The 18,508-nt window shown below is 48.0% G+C and overlaps 1 protein-coding gene across 1 annotated transcript in view; it reads right to left on the reverse strand.

The window, feature by feature from the left end:
* Nucleotides 1–18,411, reverse strand: part of SMARCAD1 (SNF2 related chromatin remodeling ATPase with DExD box 1) — a 194,154-nt gene extending 175,743 nt beyond the window's left edge. The window contains exon 1 of the mRNA XM_075351068.1: nucleotides 18,331–18,411. The gene's annotated coding sequence lies outside the window, so the exon portion shown is untranslated. The remainder of the gene's footprint in view (nucleotides 1–18,330) is intronic.
* Nucleotides 18,412–18,508: the final 97 nt, after the last annotated feature.

Genomic DNA, 18,508 nt, shown 5'->3' on the forward strand with positions numbered 1-18,508 from the left:
GCTGAAATAGATTGCAAGCACCGTGCTGCATTTACAGTGCCTTTACCATGTCAAAACAGCAGAACCCTACCCCCCTAAAAGTGAGCCCATTTTGGAAACAACACTCCTCAATGAACTCATCTAGCGTGTAATGACCATTTTGGACCCATATCTGCTTCTCGAAAGTTTATAGTATGAGGCTGTGAAAATACAAATAAAAAAAAAAAAAAATTCTACAAAAATGTTTCTTTAGCCTCACAATTTCCATTTCACAAGGGTAGCAGAAGAAAAAAGGACCACATCATTTGTATAGCCATTTTTCTTAGTCCCAAGTACACAAGTACAAAAACAGTACATACCGTATTTTTCGGACCCTAAGACGCACTTTTTTTCCTCCAAATGCTGGGGGAAAGTGGGGGTGCGTCTTATGGTCTGACTGTGGCTGCGGGGAATGAGGGTGCTGCGGTGGAGCGGGTCATCGGGGGCACGAGCAGGCTGTAGCAGCCTGCCGTGACCACGTGGGCCCGCTCATTTAATATGCATGCCCATCCTCCCTCTCATCTCTCAGCGCTGAACCCGGCGCTGACAGGTGGCCTGGGTGATGGGCAGGGATAAACAGCCGGCCCGCATGATCATCCCTGGCAACTGCAGCCTGGAGTGATCATGTGCAGCTGTATTCACTGCCCCCCGCGCATCATCATCAGTGCGGGGGGCAGTGAATCAGTACACATTACTCACCGTTCCCCTGCAGCATCGCGATCTCCTGTCTGTGCCGGTCAGCTGACTTGCGTGGAGACTAGCGGCGCGCACAGCGACAACGTCATCGCTGTGCGCACGTGTCCACGCTGCCGGCACAGACCATCTGAGGACACCACGATGCTGCAGGGGAACGGGGACGGCTCCACTCAGCGGCGCTGCCGCTGACATAGACGGTAAGAGGAGCGGTGCTGCAGGGAGAGAGGTGAGGTAAGGCGAGTATGAACGTTTATTTTTTTTTTATGTGCCACAGGATGCGGCCATACACCAGGATGAGGGCATATAGCAGGATAGGGGTATATTATGAGCAGCATGGGGAATATATGAGCAGGATGAGGATATATAGCAGCATGGGGAGTATATGAGCAGCATGGGGAGTATATGAGCAGCATGGGGAGTATATGAGCAGCATGGGGAGTATATGAGCAGCATGGGGAGTATATGAGCAGCATGGGGAGTATATGAGCAGCATGGGGAGTATATGAGCAGCATGGGGAGTATATGAGCAGCATGGGGAGTATATGAGCAGCATGGGGAGTATATGAGCAGCATGGGGAGTATATGAGCAGCATGGGGAGTATATGAGCAGCATGGGGAGTATATGAGCAGCATGGGGAGTATATGAGCAGCATGGGGAGTATATGAGCAGGATGAGGGGTATATGAGCAGGATGAGGGGTATATGAGCAGGATGAGGGGTATATGAGCAGGATGAGGGGTATATGAGCAGCATGGGGAGTATATGAGCAGCCTGGGGAGTATATGAGCAGCCTGGGGAGTATATGAGCAGCCTGGGGCGTATATGAGCAGCCTGGGGCGTATATGAGCAGCCTGGGGCGTATATGAGCAGCCTGGGGCGTATATGAGCAGCCTGGGGCGTATATGAGCAGCCTGGGGCGTATATGAGCAGCCTGGGGCGTATATGAGCAGCCTGGGGCGTATATGAGCAGCCTGGGGCGTATATGAGCAGCCTGGGGCGTATATGAGCAGCCTGGGGCGTATATGAGCAGCCTGGGGCGTATATGAGCAGCCTGGGGAGTATATGAGCAGCCTGGGGAGTATATGAGCAGCCTGGGGAGTATATGAGCAGCCTGGGGAGTATATGAGCAGCCTGGGGAGTATATGAGCAGCCTGGGGAGTATATGAGCAGCCTGGGGAGTATATGAGCAGCCTGGGGAGTATATGAGCAGCCTGGGGAGTATATGAGCAGCCTGGGGAGTATATGAGCAGCCTGGGGAGTATATGAGCAGCCTGGGGAGTATATGAGCAGCCTGGGGAGTATATGAGCGGCCTGGGGAGTATATGAGCGGCCTGGGGAGTATATGAGCGGCCTGGGGAGTATATGAGCGGCCTGGGGAGTATATGAGCGGCCTGGGGAGTATATGAGCGGCCTGGGGAGTATATGAGCGGCCTGGGGCGTATATGAGCGGCCTGGGGCGTATATGAGCGGCCTGGGGCGTATATGAGCGGCCTGGGGCGTATATGAGCGGCCTGGGGCGTATATGAGCGGCCTGGGGAGTATATGAGCGGCCTGGGGAGTATATGAGCGGCCTGGGGAGTATATGAGCGGCCTGGGGAGTATATGAGCGGCCTGGGGAGTATATGAGCGGCCTGGGGAGTATATGAGCGGCCTGGGGAGTATATGAGCGGCCTGGGGAGTATATGAGCAGCCTGGGGAGTATATGAGCAGCCTGGGGCGTATATGAGCGGCCTGGGGAGTATATGAGCGGCCTGGGGAGTATATGAGCGGCCTGGGGAGTATATGAGCGGCCTGGGGAGTATATGAGCGGCCTGGGGAGTATATGAGCGGCCTGGGGAGTATATGAGCGGCCTGGGGAGTATATGAGCAGCCTGGGGAGTATATGAGCAGCCTGGGGCGTATATGAGCGGCCTGGGGAGTATATGAGCGGCCTGGGGAGTATATGAGCGGCCTGGGGAGTATATGAGCGGCCTGGGGAGTATATGAGCGGCCTGGGGAGTATATGAGCGGCCTGGGGAGTATATGAGCGGCCTGGGGAGTATATGAGCGGCCTGGGGAGTATATGAGCGGCCTGGGGAGTATATGAGCGGCCTGGGGAGTATATGAGCGGCCTGGGGAGTATATGAGCGGCCTGGGGAGTATATGAGCAGCCTGGGGAGTATATGAGCGGCCTGGGGCGTATATGAGCGGCCTGGGGAGTATATGAGCGGCCTGGGGAGTATATGAGCGGCCTGGGGAGTATATGAGCGGCCTGGGGAGTATATGAGCGGCCTGGGGAGTATATGAGCGGCCTGGGGAGTATATGAGCGGCCTGGGGAGTATATGAGCGGCCTGGGGAGTATATGAGCGGCCTGGGGAGTATATGAGCGGCCTGGGGAGTATATGAGCGGCCTGGGGCGTATATGAGCGGCCTGGGGCGTATATGAGCGGCCTGGGGCGTATATGAGCGGCCTGGGGCGTATATGAGCGGCCTGGGGCGTATATGAGCGGCCTGGGGAGTATATGAGCGGCCTGGGGAGTATATGAGCGGCCTGGGGAGTATATGAGCGGCCTGGGGAGTATATGAGCGGCCTGGGGAGTATATGAGCGGCCTGGGGAGTATATGAGCGGCCTGGGGAGTATATGAGCGGCCTGGGGAGTATATGAGCGGCCTGGGGAGTATATGAGCAGCCTGGGGAGTATATGAGCAGCCTGGGGAGTATATGAGCAGCCTGGGGAGTATATGAGCAGCCTGGGGAGTATATGAGCAGCCTGGGGAGTATATGAGCAGCCTGGGGAGTATATGAGCAGCCTGGGGAGTATATGAGCAGCCTGGGGAGTATATGAGCAGCCTGGGGAGTATATGAGCAGCCTGGGGAGTATATGAGCAGCCTGGGGAGTATATGAGCAGCCTGGGGAGTATATGAGCAGCCTGGGGAGTATATGAGCAGCCTGGGGAGTATATGAGCAGCCTGGGGAGTATATGAGCAGCCTGGGGAGTATATGAGCAGCCTGGGGAGTATATGAGCAGCCTGGGGAGTATATGAGCAGCCTGGGGAGTATATGAGCAGCCTGGGGAGTATATGAGCAGCCTGGGGAGTATATGAGCAGCCTGGGGAGTATATGAGCAGCCTGGGGAGTATATGAGCAGCCTGGGGAGTATATGAGCAGCCTGGGGAGTATATGAGCAGCCTGGGGAGTATATGAGCAGCCTGGGGAGTATATGAGCAGCCTGGGGAGTATATGAGCAGCCTGGGGAGTATATGAGCAGCCTGGGGAGTATATGAGCAGCCTGGGGAGTATATGAGCAGCCTGGGGAGTATATGAGCAGCCTGGGGAGTATATGAGCAGCCTGGGGAGTATATGAGCAGCCTGGGGAGTATATGAGCAGCCTGGGGAGTATATGAGCAGCCTGGGGAGTATATGAGCAGCCTGGGGAGTATATGAGCAGCCTGGGGAGTATATGAGCAGCCTGGGGAGTATATGAGCAGCCTGGGGAGTATATGAGCAGCCTGGGGAGTATATGAGCAGCCTGGGGAGTATATGAGCAGCCTGGGGAGTATATGAGCAGCCTGGGGAGTATATGAGCAGCCTGGGGAGTATATGAGCAGCCTGGGGAGTATATGAGCAGCCTGGGGAGTATATGAGCAGCCTGGGGAGTATATGAGCAGCCTGGGGAGTATATGAGCAGCCTGGGGAGTATATGAGCAGCCTGGGGAGTATATGAGCAGCCTGGGGAGTATATGAGCAGCCTGGGGAGTATATGAGCAGCCTGGGGAGTATATGAGCAGCCTGGGGAGTATATGAGCAGCCTGGGGAGTATATGAGCAGCCTGGGGAGTATATGAGCAGCCTGGGGAGTATATGAGCAGCCTGGGGAGTATATGAGCAGCCTGGGGAGTATATGAGCAGCCTGGGGAGTATATGAGCAGCCTGGGGAGTATATGAGCAGCCTGGGGAGTATATGAGCAGCCTGGGGAGTATATGAGCAGCCTGGGGAGTATATGAGCAGCCTGGGGAGTATATGAGCAGCCTGGGGAGTATATGAGCAGCCTGGGGAGTATATGAGCAGCCTGGGGAGTATATGAGCAGCCTGGGGAGTATATGAGCAGCCTGGGGAGTATATGAGCAGCCTGGGGAGTATATGAGCAGCCTGGGGAGTATATGAGCAGCCTGGGGAGTATATGAGCAGCCTGGGGAGTATATGAGCAGCCTGGGGAGTATATGAGCAGCCTGGGGAGTATATGAGCAGCATGGGGAGTATATGAGCAGCATGGGGAGTATATGAGCAGGACATTACCCCATAACAGTGTCAGCAGCAGATCCTCGCCCCATAAGTGTGTCATGACCACATTTTTTGCTTAAAATTTTATTTTCCTATTTTCCTCCTCTAAAACCAGGCTGCGTCTTATGGTCAGGTGCGTCTTATAGTCTGAAAAATACGGTATGTGGTTGAAATCTACTGAGTGAAAAAACGGAAAGTCTCAGAATGGCGATTTTTTTAAACTACTCCCCTTAGGAAATTAAAGGAGTTGTCAACTACTTGGCCACTCACTTCCTGTTAACCACTTATACGTCCAAAGGCGGGCAGAGAGAAGTCAGCGATCGGACACATAACAGGGCTCAAAAGTGGAGGGCACTATTTGGCTAGTAGGGTGCAGAATTTCCCTGAGTAATTTATGGGAATCATTTGAAATGCCCCGAAAGGAGCGATAGAGAAGAAACCCCCAAAATGACCCATTTTGATAAATATACTCTGGGAATTAATTTACGAATGTAATGACTATTTTGACTCCAAAGGTGTGTTCCAAAAGGGGACATTTGACTGGAACACGGATTTTGCTACATTGGTTTCTGGAGCTGTCACTTTTCTAGCCCCTTTGAGCTGCTAGTAATGTGTCAAGTCTGTATTTTTCTATAAACAGACAGCAGGTCTGAGTGGAAGTTTTTAGTGATAATATTTTATTTTTTTTGGGGGGGGGGTCACAACATTTTCAATCGCTTTTTATTTTGAACAAAAAAACTCCAATTCAGGATTTTTATTTTACACTGCTCACAGGGTGCCATAAAATATATGAACTGACTATTGTTTGGGTCAGTACGATTACAGCGACACTAAGATTATATAGTGGTAGTGTGAGCAAAAAAAACAGCAATTCAAGAGTTTAATTTTACGACATTCAGTGTTCAGTATAAGGGGATGCAAATACTTAGATCATAGTAATACCACATGCAAATATGTTTGTTTTGCACATTAGAAACTATTTTTTACAACAAATAATTGTTTCTTGTCTTGCCATATTCTGACGCTATATATCTTATTTTTTATGAAATATAGCTGATGCCCACAGATGATATAGCTAGGCTTGTCAGCTATCAAAGCCATTGTATCGAACATGTACAGCAGTTTGCAGCAACGTACATAGATTGCGTAAATGTCCGGAAGAGTTTCTCATGTCTGCCTACCTTAATGGAGCATGGACTAAAGGGAGAAACTTAGGTAATGGCCTTTCTGTCACAGCAGGCTTTCAGTCATCAGGGCGTATTAACACTATAGAACCATTATTGCATTTGCACCTGTTTTTTAGTAGCACATCTGGTGTTTTATGCATTTTTTTTAAAGAGTATATCAGGGCTACTTACCTGCCTGTTGTGCCTAGCGCCGTTCTTCACCGACACAGAACGGTGACAAACAGTCACTGCCGGTGATGCAGTAGCTTCGTCAGAGCTGAGGCTTTTTTTTCCCCACTCTGCTTACATGTGTCACTATTGGGGGATCTGGTTGTCAATCAGCATGATCTTGGCAGTGACACTCATACAGAGCGGATGAGTAACCACCGCTCTATTGTTGCAACATCAGCGAAAGCCGCTGAAACGCCGCCACGAGTGGTATGTGACCAATCTGTGCCGCGAAGAACGGCCCTGGGCACAACATGCAGGTAGTAGGCAGCAACTACTTGCCAGTTAGTGCTTAGACACTTTTTTTTTGTAAATTCTTTTTAGTTCACTACTGAGGTCATGTTTTTGCCTAATCATTTTCGGCATTTAAAAAAAAATCTCAACATTTGCTCAACAAATATACTTCAGAACCCCCCACCTTCTTGTACACCTAACCAGAATTTTTTTTTTGAGGGAACCAACCAGCAGCTTTGCCCTATAAACTAAAGGCAGTGCCATAACGGTGCTAGGATGCGGATTAAAATGATACCTTTAGTTCAGAAATATGAGTCTTTATTGCAGAGCAATCTTTGTCCAAAATGACGGAATTTGTGCACAGGCTTGTGCATCAGGGCTAGACTTTATGGGTCAGACCTTCTTCATATTTTCTTCCCCTAGCTGCCTTGCTCCCCTCTATTTAAATTTTGCCCCTCCGCCACCATCACTATCCGGTGCATGCGCAGTACTATCAAAGTTTTTGTCAAACTCTTCAATAAAATGGCACCTGAATCAGTGCACTCTCATACTCTACTGCCCCATTTTAATGAAGACACTGTCTTCCACGTTTTATCATCGCTCTGGCCAGCGCGTGTGCAGGCAGTGGAGGTGCAAAATTTAGATAAAGGAGAGGCTGCCAGGCAGCAATGGGAGGATATACAGTGGGTACTGAAAGTATTCAGACCCCTTTACATTTTTCACTGCAGCCATTTTGTAGAATTCAAAATAGTTCATTTTTTTCTCATTAATGTACACTCTGTACCCCATCTTGACAGAAAAATAACAAATGTAGAAATTTTTGCAAATTTATTACACAAAAAAAGCTGAAATATCACATGGTCTTAAGTATTCAGACCCTTTGCTCAGTATTGAGTAGAAGCCCCCTTTTGAGTTAGTGCAGCCATGAGTCTTCTTGGGAATGATGCAACCAGTTTTTCACACCTGGATTTGGGGATCCTCTGCCATTCTTCCTTTCAGATCCTCTCCAGTTCCATCAGGTTGGATGGTGAACGTTGGTGGACAGCCATTTTCAAGTCTCTCCAGAGATGCTGCATTGGGTTTAAGTCAGGGCTCTGGCTGGGCCAGTCAAGAATGGTCATAGAGTTGTTCTGAAGCCACTCCTTTGTTATTTTAGCTGTGTGCTTAGGGTCATTGTCTTGTTGTAAAGTGAACCTTCGACCAAGTCTGAGGCCAGAGCAGTCTGGAAGAGGTTTTCTTCCAGGATATCTCTGTACTTGGCCGCATTCATCTTTCCTTGAATTGCAACCAGCCGTCCTGTCCCTGCAGCTGAAAAACACCCCCATAGCATGATGCTGCCACCACCACGTTTCACTGTTGGGATTGTATTGGGCAGGTGATAAGCAGTGCCTGGTTTTCTCCCCACATACCGCTCAGAATGATCACCAAAAAGTTCTATCTTCGTCTCATCAGACCAGAGAATCTTATTTCTCATAGTCTGGGAGTCCCTCATGTGTTTTTTTGCAAACTAAGCGGGCTTTCATACGAGCAGAGGCTTCCGTCGGGCCACTCTGACAAAAAAGCACAACTGGTGGAAGGCTGCAATGATAGTTGACTTTGTGGAACTTTCTCCCATCTCCCTACTGTATCTATGGAGCTCAGCCACAGTGATATTGGGGTTCTTCTTTACCTCTCTCAACAAACGTCTTCTCCCACGATTGCTCAGTTTGGCTGGATGGCCTGGTCTAATGCAGGCGTCACACGATACGATCTATAGTGCGATCGCACGAGCGATCGTATCCGCCCCCGTCGTTTGTGCATCACTGGCAAATCGCTGCCCATGTCTCACAAAGTCGTTAAACCCCGTCACACGTACTTAACTGTTGAGCGACGAAAATCCACTTCCTGAAGGGGGTGGGACGTTCGGCATCACAGCGATGTCACACAGTCGCCGGCCAATAAAAGCGGAGGGGCAGAGATGAGCGGGACGTAAACATCCCGCACACCTCCTTCCTTCCGCATAGCCGGCGGGAGCTGCGGGACGCAGGTAAGCTGTGTTCATCGTTCCCGGGGTGTCACACGGAGCGATGTGTGCTACCCCGGGTACAATAAACAACCATCGCAAAGAAAAATAAACGGTTTTTTTTTTTACAATGAACGACGTGTAAACGATACACGATCTGTAACCGATTTGCGATCGTTCTGAGACGCTCGTAGGTGTCACACGAAACGTCGCAAACGATGCCAGATGTGCGTCACGAAAACCGTGAACCCGACGACATATCGCACAATAGATCGTCTCATATGACGCCCGCATAAGAAGAGTTCTGGTGGTCTCAAACTTCTTCCATTTAACCCCTTAACGACCCATGACGTACTGGGTACGTCATGGATCGTGTGCCGTTAAGCCCCGCCCCCTGCCGCGGGCAGGCGGAGATCCGCGCACATATCAGCTGTTTTCAACAGCTGACATGTGTGCCTGCTAGCCGCGGGTGGAATCGCTTCCACCCGCGGCCATTAACCCCTTACATATCGCTGCCAAAATCTGGCAGCGATATGTATATGCGCGCCGCCATGACATTCACTTACCCCGCCCCCACCGGAAGTCACGTGACATGATCACGTGACTTTCGGTGGTTGCCATGGTAGCACAGGCTCATGTGATGACGCCTGTAGCTAACATGACTCACTTCCTCTCAATTCCGGAATACAGCCGGCATTGAAAGTAAAGCACCAAATCTACAGTTCTCAGCTCTGTAGCTGTGATCTGCAGATAGTGCAGAGCGATTGGATTGCTGATCGCTATAGCCCCCTAGGGGGACTAGTAAAAATTAAAAAAAAAACATAAAAGTTCAAATCACCCCCCTTTCCTCCCATTGAAAATTAAAGGGTTAAAAAAAATAAATATACACATATTTGGTATCGCCGCGTTCAGAAATGCCCGATCAAAATATAAAATCAATTAATCTGATCAGTAAATGGCGTAGCGGCAAAAAAATTCCAAACGCCAAAATTACGTTTTTTGGTCGCCGCAAATTTTGCGCAAAATGCAATAACAGGCGATCAAAACGTAGCATCTGCGCAAAATAGGTACCGTTAAAAATGTCAGGTCGAGACGCAAAAAATAAGCCGTCACTGAGCCTCAGATCCCGAAAAATGAGAACGCTACGGGTTTTGGAAAATGGCGCAAAACGTGCGCCACTTTTTTTGGACAAGCTTGTGAATTTTTTTTTAAACCCTTAGACACAAGTAAACCTATAGATGTTTGGTGTCTACAAACTCGCACTGATCGGAGGCATCACATAGATACATCAGTTTTACCATATAGTGAACACAGTGAATAAAATATCACAAAAACTATTGTACGATCACACTTTTTTTGCAATTTTTCCCGCACTTGGAAATTTTTTTCTGTTTTCCAGTACACTATATGATAAAACTTATGGTTTCATTTAAAAGTACAACTCGTCCCACAAAAAGAAAGCCCTTACATGGCAAGATTGATGGAAAAATAAAAAAAGTTACGGCTCTCGGAAGAAGGGGAGCAAAAAACAAAAAACGCAAAAACGGAAAGTGCCCGGGGGCTGAAGGGGTTAAGGATTATGGAGGCCACTGTGCTCTTAGGAACCTTGAGTATTGCAGAAATTCTTTACTAACCTTGGCCAGATCTGTGCCTTGCCACAATTCTGTCTGAGCTCCTTGGGCGGATCCTTTGACCTTATGATTCTCATTTGGTCTGACATGCACTGTGACCCGTAAGGTCTTATAAAGACAGGACTTGATTTGGAAAGGCACACACCTATCAGTTTAATTAAACACAGTTGGACTCCAGTGAAGTAGAACCATCTCAAGGAGGATCAAAAGGAAATGGACAGCACGTTACGTAAATATGAGTGTGAGCAAAGGGTATGAATACTTCTGACCATGTGATATTTCAGTTTTTCTTGTTTCATAAATTTCAAAAAATGTCTACATTTCATTTTTTTCTGTCAAGATGGTGCGCAGAGTGTACACTAATGAGAAAAAAAGGAACTTTTTTGAATTTACCAAATGGCAGCAATGAAACAGAGTGAAAAATGTCTGAATACTTTCTGTACCTACTGTATATTGACCCGACCCACAAAGTCCCGCAGCGATGCCAAAGCCTGTGCACAAAATGTATAATTTTTGAACGTTTGGACAAAGATTGCTCTGTAATAAAGTTTCGGATTTATCAGCTAACGGTATAAGTTTAATCAGCATCCTAGCACTGCCTTTAGTTTATAGGACAAAAACCTGCTGGATAGTTCCCTTAAAACAATTTTAGTGACAGTTTGTATATGAAATTATGCTTTAAGAAGTCGTAAAAATGGTTAAAAGCTGATAAAAAAATGTTTTTACCTTGGCCAAAACTTAAAGGGGTTATCCGGCTTATTTTGCTTTTTTTATTATTTACACTATTGGGCTACATTGGGGCAGGTAAGTAGATAGAGAGCACTTACCTGCTCCACTGTCAGCCCCTCTCCCCAGGCTCAGAGGGGTCATGTGACTGCTCCTGCTGTGATTTTGCTACTTCCGGTCATTTCATGTCTACATGGGCAGGCCCATGTTGACATGCAAATCTGCCACTGCATGTTGCCGCCCTGCTGGGCTGTACAGTGCGATGAGCCCCGCCCCACTCCCTGTGCGCTTCTATTTGTGCCCTGTATGTGCTGGACAAACACAGGGTTGCCCTCTCTGTCTAGGACACCGTAGCGATGTTTGCCCAACAGTGTCCTTAGCTCATTATATTGTATGGTGCCTGGGCAACTGTGACCCCCCTCCCCCGTGTGCTGTCTCTGTGATGAATGCAGCCTCCCGTGCTCCTCGCTTCTGAATACAGTCAGAAGCAGGGATGTCACCTGACACCAGCGAACAACAGCACTGAGCTCTGTATAGGACACTGCAATCATCACAGCACGGAGAAGAGACAGCATGCTGCATGGGTGAGAAGGGAGAGCGAGAGGGGGGGGAGGGGGCAAAGAAGAGCGTGCACGGCTGACAGAGTGGGGGGGCAGAGAAGAGTTCATGGGTGACACAGCAGGGGGGCAGAGACGAGACTTCATGGGGGTGAGAGACAGGGGAGTGCTGGGGGGCAGAGGAGACAGTGGGAGAGAAGAGAGTGCATGAGGGGGGATTATGTATAATATATTATATAACTCTAGAGGTGTGTAGGTGTGTGTGTGTGTGTATCCATCCTATCTATCAGGTGCTGGGGCAGTATACTGACAGGGAATGTGTGGGCAGAGGGCGGGGCTGGACACTGAGGATGGGCGGTGTCAGCTGTGACTGTGGGTTCGGCAGTCAAACATGTCATGTTAGGTTGTGCTGAATGTAAACAAAGAGCTGCAGAGAATAAAGTGAAAAATCAAGAGAAACTAAAGTTAGAAAACAAAAAAATAATGTAGGGGGTGTTTTATATGACAATACAGCGCAGATTAACTTAATTATTTTTTTTTTTAGTTTATGTCGGACAACTCCTTTAAGAACCATGTGTAACCTTTTGATTAATTTGGTTTAAAATGATCAGAGGGTATCACTAGTGTTGAGCGAGCGTACCCGCCACCGTTCGGTACTAAATCAGGAATCAGGGTGCTCGGACGATTATCGCAGGTGCTCAGATGTGTCGTCTGTGAAACAACAACCACAACGCACAGGCTTGCCACTGCATGATGTCCATGATGAACTGCCCAATAATTGACTTCTATTATACTAGTCACTCGAGTAGAGCGCTTTCAGAATGTCTGACCTGCTCAATTTGAGTACAAAGCAGCCGAGCATTTTAGTGCTCACCCATTACTAGATACCACAAGATAAAATAAGAGAAGTGACTTGGAAGAAATACAAACGATGAATCGGGCCACTTGTCGGCAGGTAAATAGAGTACTGGAAGGTGACAGCCTATGGTGTTTTACACAGGCTTCATATCTCAAGAGGTGCAGAAAAATAGGCATCAGTAAAGCTGGACCACTTTTGAACATAACCCAATTCCTTCTTAATTAGGGTTCTTGAAGGCCTCCATGAAATGGTCTGGAGACAATGCATGGACTGTCCGTCTCTCGACCTGCAATCGACAGTCTCATATCTGGCTACAATGCTTTTGAGCTTGGGTTGGGAGGCCCACAGACAGTCCATACACTTCTGTTTGTCTTGAGACCAAGTTTTCCAGACATCTGCATGAGCCCAAAAACACACATTAGTTAAAGGGTTCTGTCATGCAAAAAACGCAAGTAACCTGCAGATATGTGGTTAATCTGCAGATAAACAGCATTCTGAGGCTGTGCGGCAGCCACAATGAGAGCCCCGCAGCCGGGAGGAAATTAATTTTTTTTTCCCTCCCGGCAATCTTGGGCTTTCAGTCACCACTCAGTACATAGTGAGCAGTGGCTGTAATCACGCCCCAGCACTGACTGAAAACCAGCTTAGGATTGTATCTGTACAGAGTCGGCTGTCAATCAGTGCCGGAGCGAGAGTTAAATTTGGTGTTATCAGTCATACACTTTCTCATGCTGGCACTGGAAGTTCAACATGGCACCTCATGGCAAAGAAGTCTCTGAAAAAAAAAACCAATTCTTGCTCTACATAAAGATGGCCTAGGCTATAGGAAGATTGCCAAAACCCTGAAACTGTGCAGCTTCATAGTGGCCAAAACCATACAGGGGTTTAACAAGACAGGTTCCACTCAAAACAGGCCTCACCACGGTTGGCCAAAGAAGCTGAATGTCATATACAGAGATTATCTTTTCAAAATAGAGGTATGAGTGCTGCCAGCATTGCTGCAGAGATTACAGGGGTGGAGGGGGGGGGTCAGCCTGTCAGTGATCAGCCCATTCGCAGCACACTGCATGAAATTGGTCTGCATCGCTGTCATGCCACAAGGAAGCTTCTTTTAAAGATAAAGCACAAGAAATCCCGTAAATAAAATGCTCAAGACAGGCAGACTAAGAACATGGATTACTGGAACCATGTTCTGTGGTCTGATGAGACCAAGATGAATTTATTTGGTTCAGATGGTGTCAAGCCTGTATGGCAGCAACCAGGTATGGAGTACAAAGACAAGTGTGCCTTGCCTAGTCAAGCATGGTGGTGGGAGTGAAATGGTTTGGGACTGCATGAGTGGTGCTGGAGGCTGTGAGGAGCTACAGTTCATTAAAGGATCTATGAATGCCAACATATACTGTGACCTACTGAAGCAGAGCATAATCCCTTCCATTTTTATTTCAATATGTTAACCACCCCAAAAACCTTCAAGATGACCACTGCTTTGCTAAAGAAACTGAGGGTAATAGTGCTGGAATGTGCAAGCATGTCTCCAGATCTAAATCTTTTTGAGCATCTGTCGGGCATCCTCAAAATGGAAGGTGGAGGAGCACAGGGTCTCAACATCCACCACCTCCATGATGTCGTCATGGTGGAGTGTAAGAGGACTCCAGTGGCAACCTGTGAAGCTCTAGTGAACTCCATGCTCAAAAAAGTTAAGGCAGTGCTTGAAAATAATGTTTAAAGGGAATCTGTCACCAGGTTTTTGCTATCCCATCAGCAGCATAACACAGAAACCCCGATTCCAGTGATGTGTCACTTACAGAGCTGTTTGCTGTCATTTTGATAAAATTAATGTTTTCTCTGCTGCAGATCTAGCAGTTATACAGAGCTCATGAATATGCTGGACTACCTGGAAGCAGGCCAAGTAGTCCTTTAATGATAATCTCTTGCTGATTAAGCAGTGATTTTATCAAAACTACACTAAGCAGCCCAGTAAGTGGCATGTCGCTGGAATCAGGAGCTTTGTCCCTATGTTATACTGCTCTCAGATTAGGTGGCAAAAACCTAGTGACAGACACCCTTTAAGACAGGAAAAAGCTGTGGCTATAAGGAGCGCAATAGGGTCTTACCAGTGTAAAATATGGTGACTTTTTAATAGGAAAACCGCTCATCTGGAAAAGTTGTGAGACTCACATCTAGTATAGAGACATATAACAGCTGCAGCCGATCCCACGTGCCAAAGGCAGAAGCTGATAATTGTGGTATACTCCACGCTGCTGTACAAAGAATCACTCCCAAATAATAAAAGCAATGGTGATGGTTTATTCTACGCGTTTCGAAGAGATATCCCCTCTTCTTCCTCAGGAAAGAGGGGATATCGCTTCGAAACGCATAGAATAAACCACCACCACCATTGCTTTTATTATTTGGAGTCATTCGTTGTACAGCAGCGTGGAGTATACCACAATTATCCCGGGTTTTCTATCCCTTTAAGACAGGAAGCCTAAGGACATGGATTACTGGAACCATGTCCTGGAGTCTGAGGAGATCAAGATAAACTTATTCGGTTCAGATGGTGTCAAGTGTGTGTGGCAGCAACCAGGTGAAGAGTACAAAAGCAAGTGTATTTTGCCTACAGTCAAGCATGGTGGTGGAAGTGTCATGGTTTGGGGCTGCATGAGTGTTGCCAGCTGTGGGAAGCTACAGTTCATTGAGAGAAGCATGAATGCCAACATGTACTGTGACATACTAAAGCAGAGCAAGAACCCCTCCCTTTGGAAACTTGGCCACAGGGCAGTATTCCAACATAATAATGACACAAAACACACCTCCAAGTCCCCCAGTGCCTTGCTAAAGAAACTGAGGGTATAGGAGCTTGACTGGCCAAGCATGTCTCCAGACCTAAGCCCTATTGAGCATCTATGGGACATACTAAAACGAATGAGGGCGAAGCGTAAGGTCTCTAAAGTCCACCAGCTCTGTGATGTCATCATGGAGCAATGGAAGAGGATTCCAGTTGAAACCTGTGAAATTATAGTGAACTTCATGCCCAAGAAAGTTTAAGGGAACATGTCACAATGTGTTTCCCTTATGAGCTGCAACCACCCGTGAGCCTTTATATACAGCATTAGAGAATACTGATATAAGAGCCCAGGCCCATTTGTAGAATGTAAAAAAGACCTTTATTATACTCACCTAGAGGGTGGTTGGGTCCAATAGGTGTTGCTGTTCTCGGGTCCGGCACCTCCTGCATCGTGACATTCTCCTTCCAAGCCCCATGTGGATGACGTGTCGGTAACAGAGATGACGTCACTGCGCTTCTGCACATGGAAACTTTGATCTGCACGGCTGAGGGCTGATCAAACTATTGTAAAGCGCATGCCGTCTTTGACCTTTTCTCACACCTCTGCATTACAGTACATTGCTCTGCTCACAGCAAGACAGATCAAAGTGCAATGGCGGCCTCTGTGTAGACGACGTAGGACGTCTCATCCACACGGGCTGGGAAGGACGGCAACTGCACAAGATAGAGGAGGTGCTGGACAGAGAGCAGTAACGTCAGTCAGACCCTGACCGTCCCCTAGGTGAGTATAAAAGGTCTTTTTTACGTTGTACAGAGTGTCCTGGGCTCTTATATACAGTATTCCAGAATGAAGTATATAAGGGCTCACTGGTGGTGGCCGTAGCTTATTAGGGAAAAACCTGGTGAAAGGTTCCCTTTAAGTGCTTGAAAATAATGGCCACACAAAATAGACACCTTAGGCACAATTTGGCTATTTTCACTTAGGGGTGTACTCACTTTTGTTGCCAAATATTTTGACATTAATGGCTGTGTTGAGTTATTTAGAGTGTTCACCAGACATACACTGTTAAACAAGATGTACACTGAGTGCTTTACATTGTATCAAAGTGTTGTCTCATGAAAAGATATAACAAAATATTTACAAAACTGAGTGGTGTACTCAGTTGTGATATAATGTATTTATCCCAGGTGACTTCTTCAATCAGGACTTTGCATCATTTCCTTCCCAGAAGATGTAAACAGAACTGGAAGCACTGACTAGAATATTATTGACCTTAAAAGGAGTATTCCCATCTCCGAGATCCTCTCTCAATATGTAGTAGGTGTAACAGTAATAATATTAGCAAACACCTCTATAATTTTCCTGATTACATGGCTATATCAGGATAACTACATTTCTAATTTGAGGTGTTTGCTAATATTATTACACCTACTACATAGTAGGATAGGAACTTGGAGATGGGAATATCCCTGTAAGGCTAGGTCCACATTTCCATTGTTTATGATCAGTCACAATCCGCCGCTCTGATAAACAACACAATCCGTTTGGCAGATTCCGTTGTTTCCCATAAGACTTGTATGCATGGCATCCGCAGAACGACTGATAAGTCGTGGAACAACTGACCGTCGGGCGGCAGGAACGCAGCATGTAGCATTTTTTGAGCAGCGGAATCCTTTTGATTTCGGTGCGCATGCTCTCTCTCGGCGGCCGAATGATCAGCTGATCGCCCGGCAGCCGCCTTCTGTGAGAGAGTCACTGATCTCCTGGCGGCCGGCTTCTGTGAGCGATACGCTGATCTCCCGGCGGCCGGCTAATGAGAACAACCAGCTGATCGTTCACAATAGCCAGCCGCCGGGAGATCATCTGATCGCTCCCAAAAACCGGCGGCTGGGAGATCAGCTGATCGCTCTCAAAGGCCAGCGGCCGGCTATTGTGAACGATCAGCTGATTGCTCTCATTAGCCGGCCGCCGGGAGATCATCTGTTCGCTCTCAAAAGCCGGCGGCCAGTTATTGTGAACGATCAGCTGATCGCTCTCACTCTCTCTCACGTTTTACAACGGAATCCGCTTTATGATGACAATGAATTCCAATTCTTGTGACCCGTTGTACAATGCATCGGTCATAAGCGTCAAGCAACGCATGTGACTGATGCAAAACAACGGAAATGTGGACCTAGCCTAAGAGGACGTACACAGGATCAGGAGACAACGCGTTGTAGACGCAGTGTCATTCCTTTTGTGGAGACACTAGTGTTGTCTGTGGGAGAATATTGCGTACCTACCCACCATCAAGGATCTGGGTGCTGTGGAATTTCACAGTGTTCTCCCCGCAGCATAAATTCACATGCTGCAGTTTAGGAAGCCGCGCTGTATGTCAGTTATGTCAGTTTACGCTGCGTAGAAAAGAAGCACAATGGGCATGGGATTTCTATAAATCACATCTACTGTGGAACGCAGCGTTTTGGACACAGTGAAAACACGCTGGTTTTTACTAGTCCATCCAATTTGTGCAGTTTGGTAATGAGATCCTGATGCAATCTCTAATATGCCATACCCTCCATTGTGTTCTCTCACGGGGTTCTCAGAATTGCCATATACTGCTGCTAATATTATACACATATGGGGGAAACTGACAACCTCCCCAAAGACTGGATAATACATGATAATGGGGCGAGAGGGGCTCCTGCACGGTCAGCAGCCCTTGTACAAGCTGCTGCTGGATACTCCGTATGCTCACAAGCCAATCCCATAGAACAGCGCTATAGTCAGCCTCCCTGCAGTCTGATCTAGCTGCTAACAGAGAACAATAGCTAATATTTGACTATACAATGTGCCTGGTATAGGAGGAAATCATCATGGCCGATACATGCGCTTCTAATGACGTCACTTTATTAATACAGCTGAAATAACTGCAGTGGTTTATCACGGACACCTGCCAGACAACAATAGCCACAACCTAGGACTTCTCGTGCACATTAGTGTGGCACTAATAGACACGCAGAGCCACCGCACAGCACACGGGGAGCGCACACGTCCACACAAAGGCACCGGCCGGCTTCTCCTCACACGTCGTATGCGACAGACGGGACCGTGACGAGGTCTCCCCCATCCCCCGGGGCGCCTCTCATGCCTCACATACAGCCGGGCTGCGCGCCCCTCACCTCCTCCTCCGCTTCCCGCGGCTTCACTCGGGGCTCCTGCAGGGCGCACGCTGATGACGACACCACGTAAGCCGGGGACAGCGACACGCACAACTGACGTCGGCAGCGCCGGCTTCAGTGATGTCATTACGTTCAGCTCCTTTGTTACTATAGCAACCTTTGAAGCAACCAACTCCTG

Source organism: Anomaloglossus baeobatrachus, chromosome 1 (assembly GCF_048569485.1).
Source record: "Anomaloglossus baeobatrachus isolate aAnoBae1 chromosome 1, aAnoBae1.hap1, whole genome shotgun sequence".
In the NCBI taxonomy this organism is placed as follows: Eukaryota; Metazoa; Chordata; class Amphibia; order Anura; family Aromobatidae; genus Anomaloglossus; species Anomaloglossus baeobatrachus.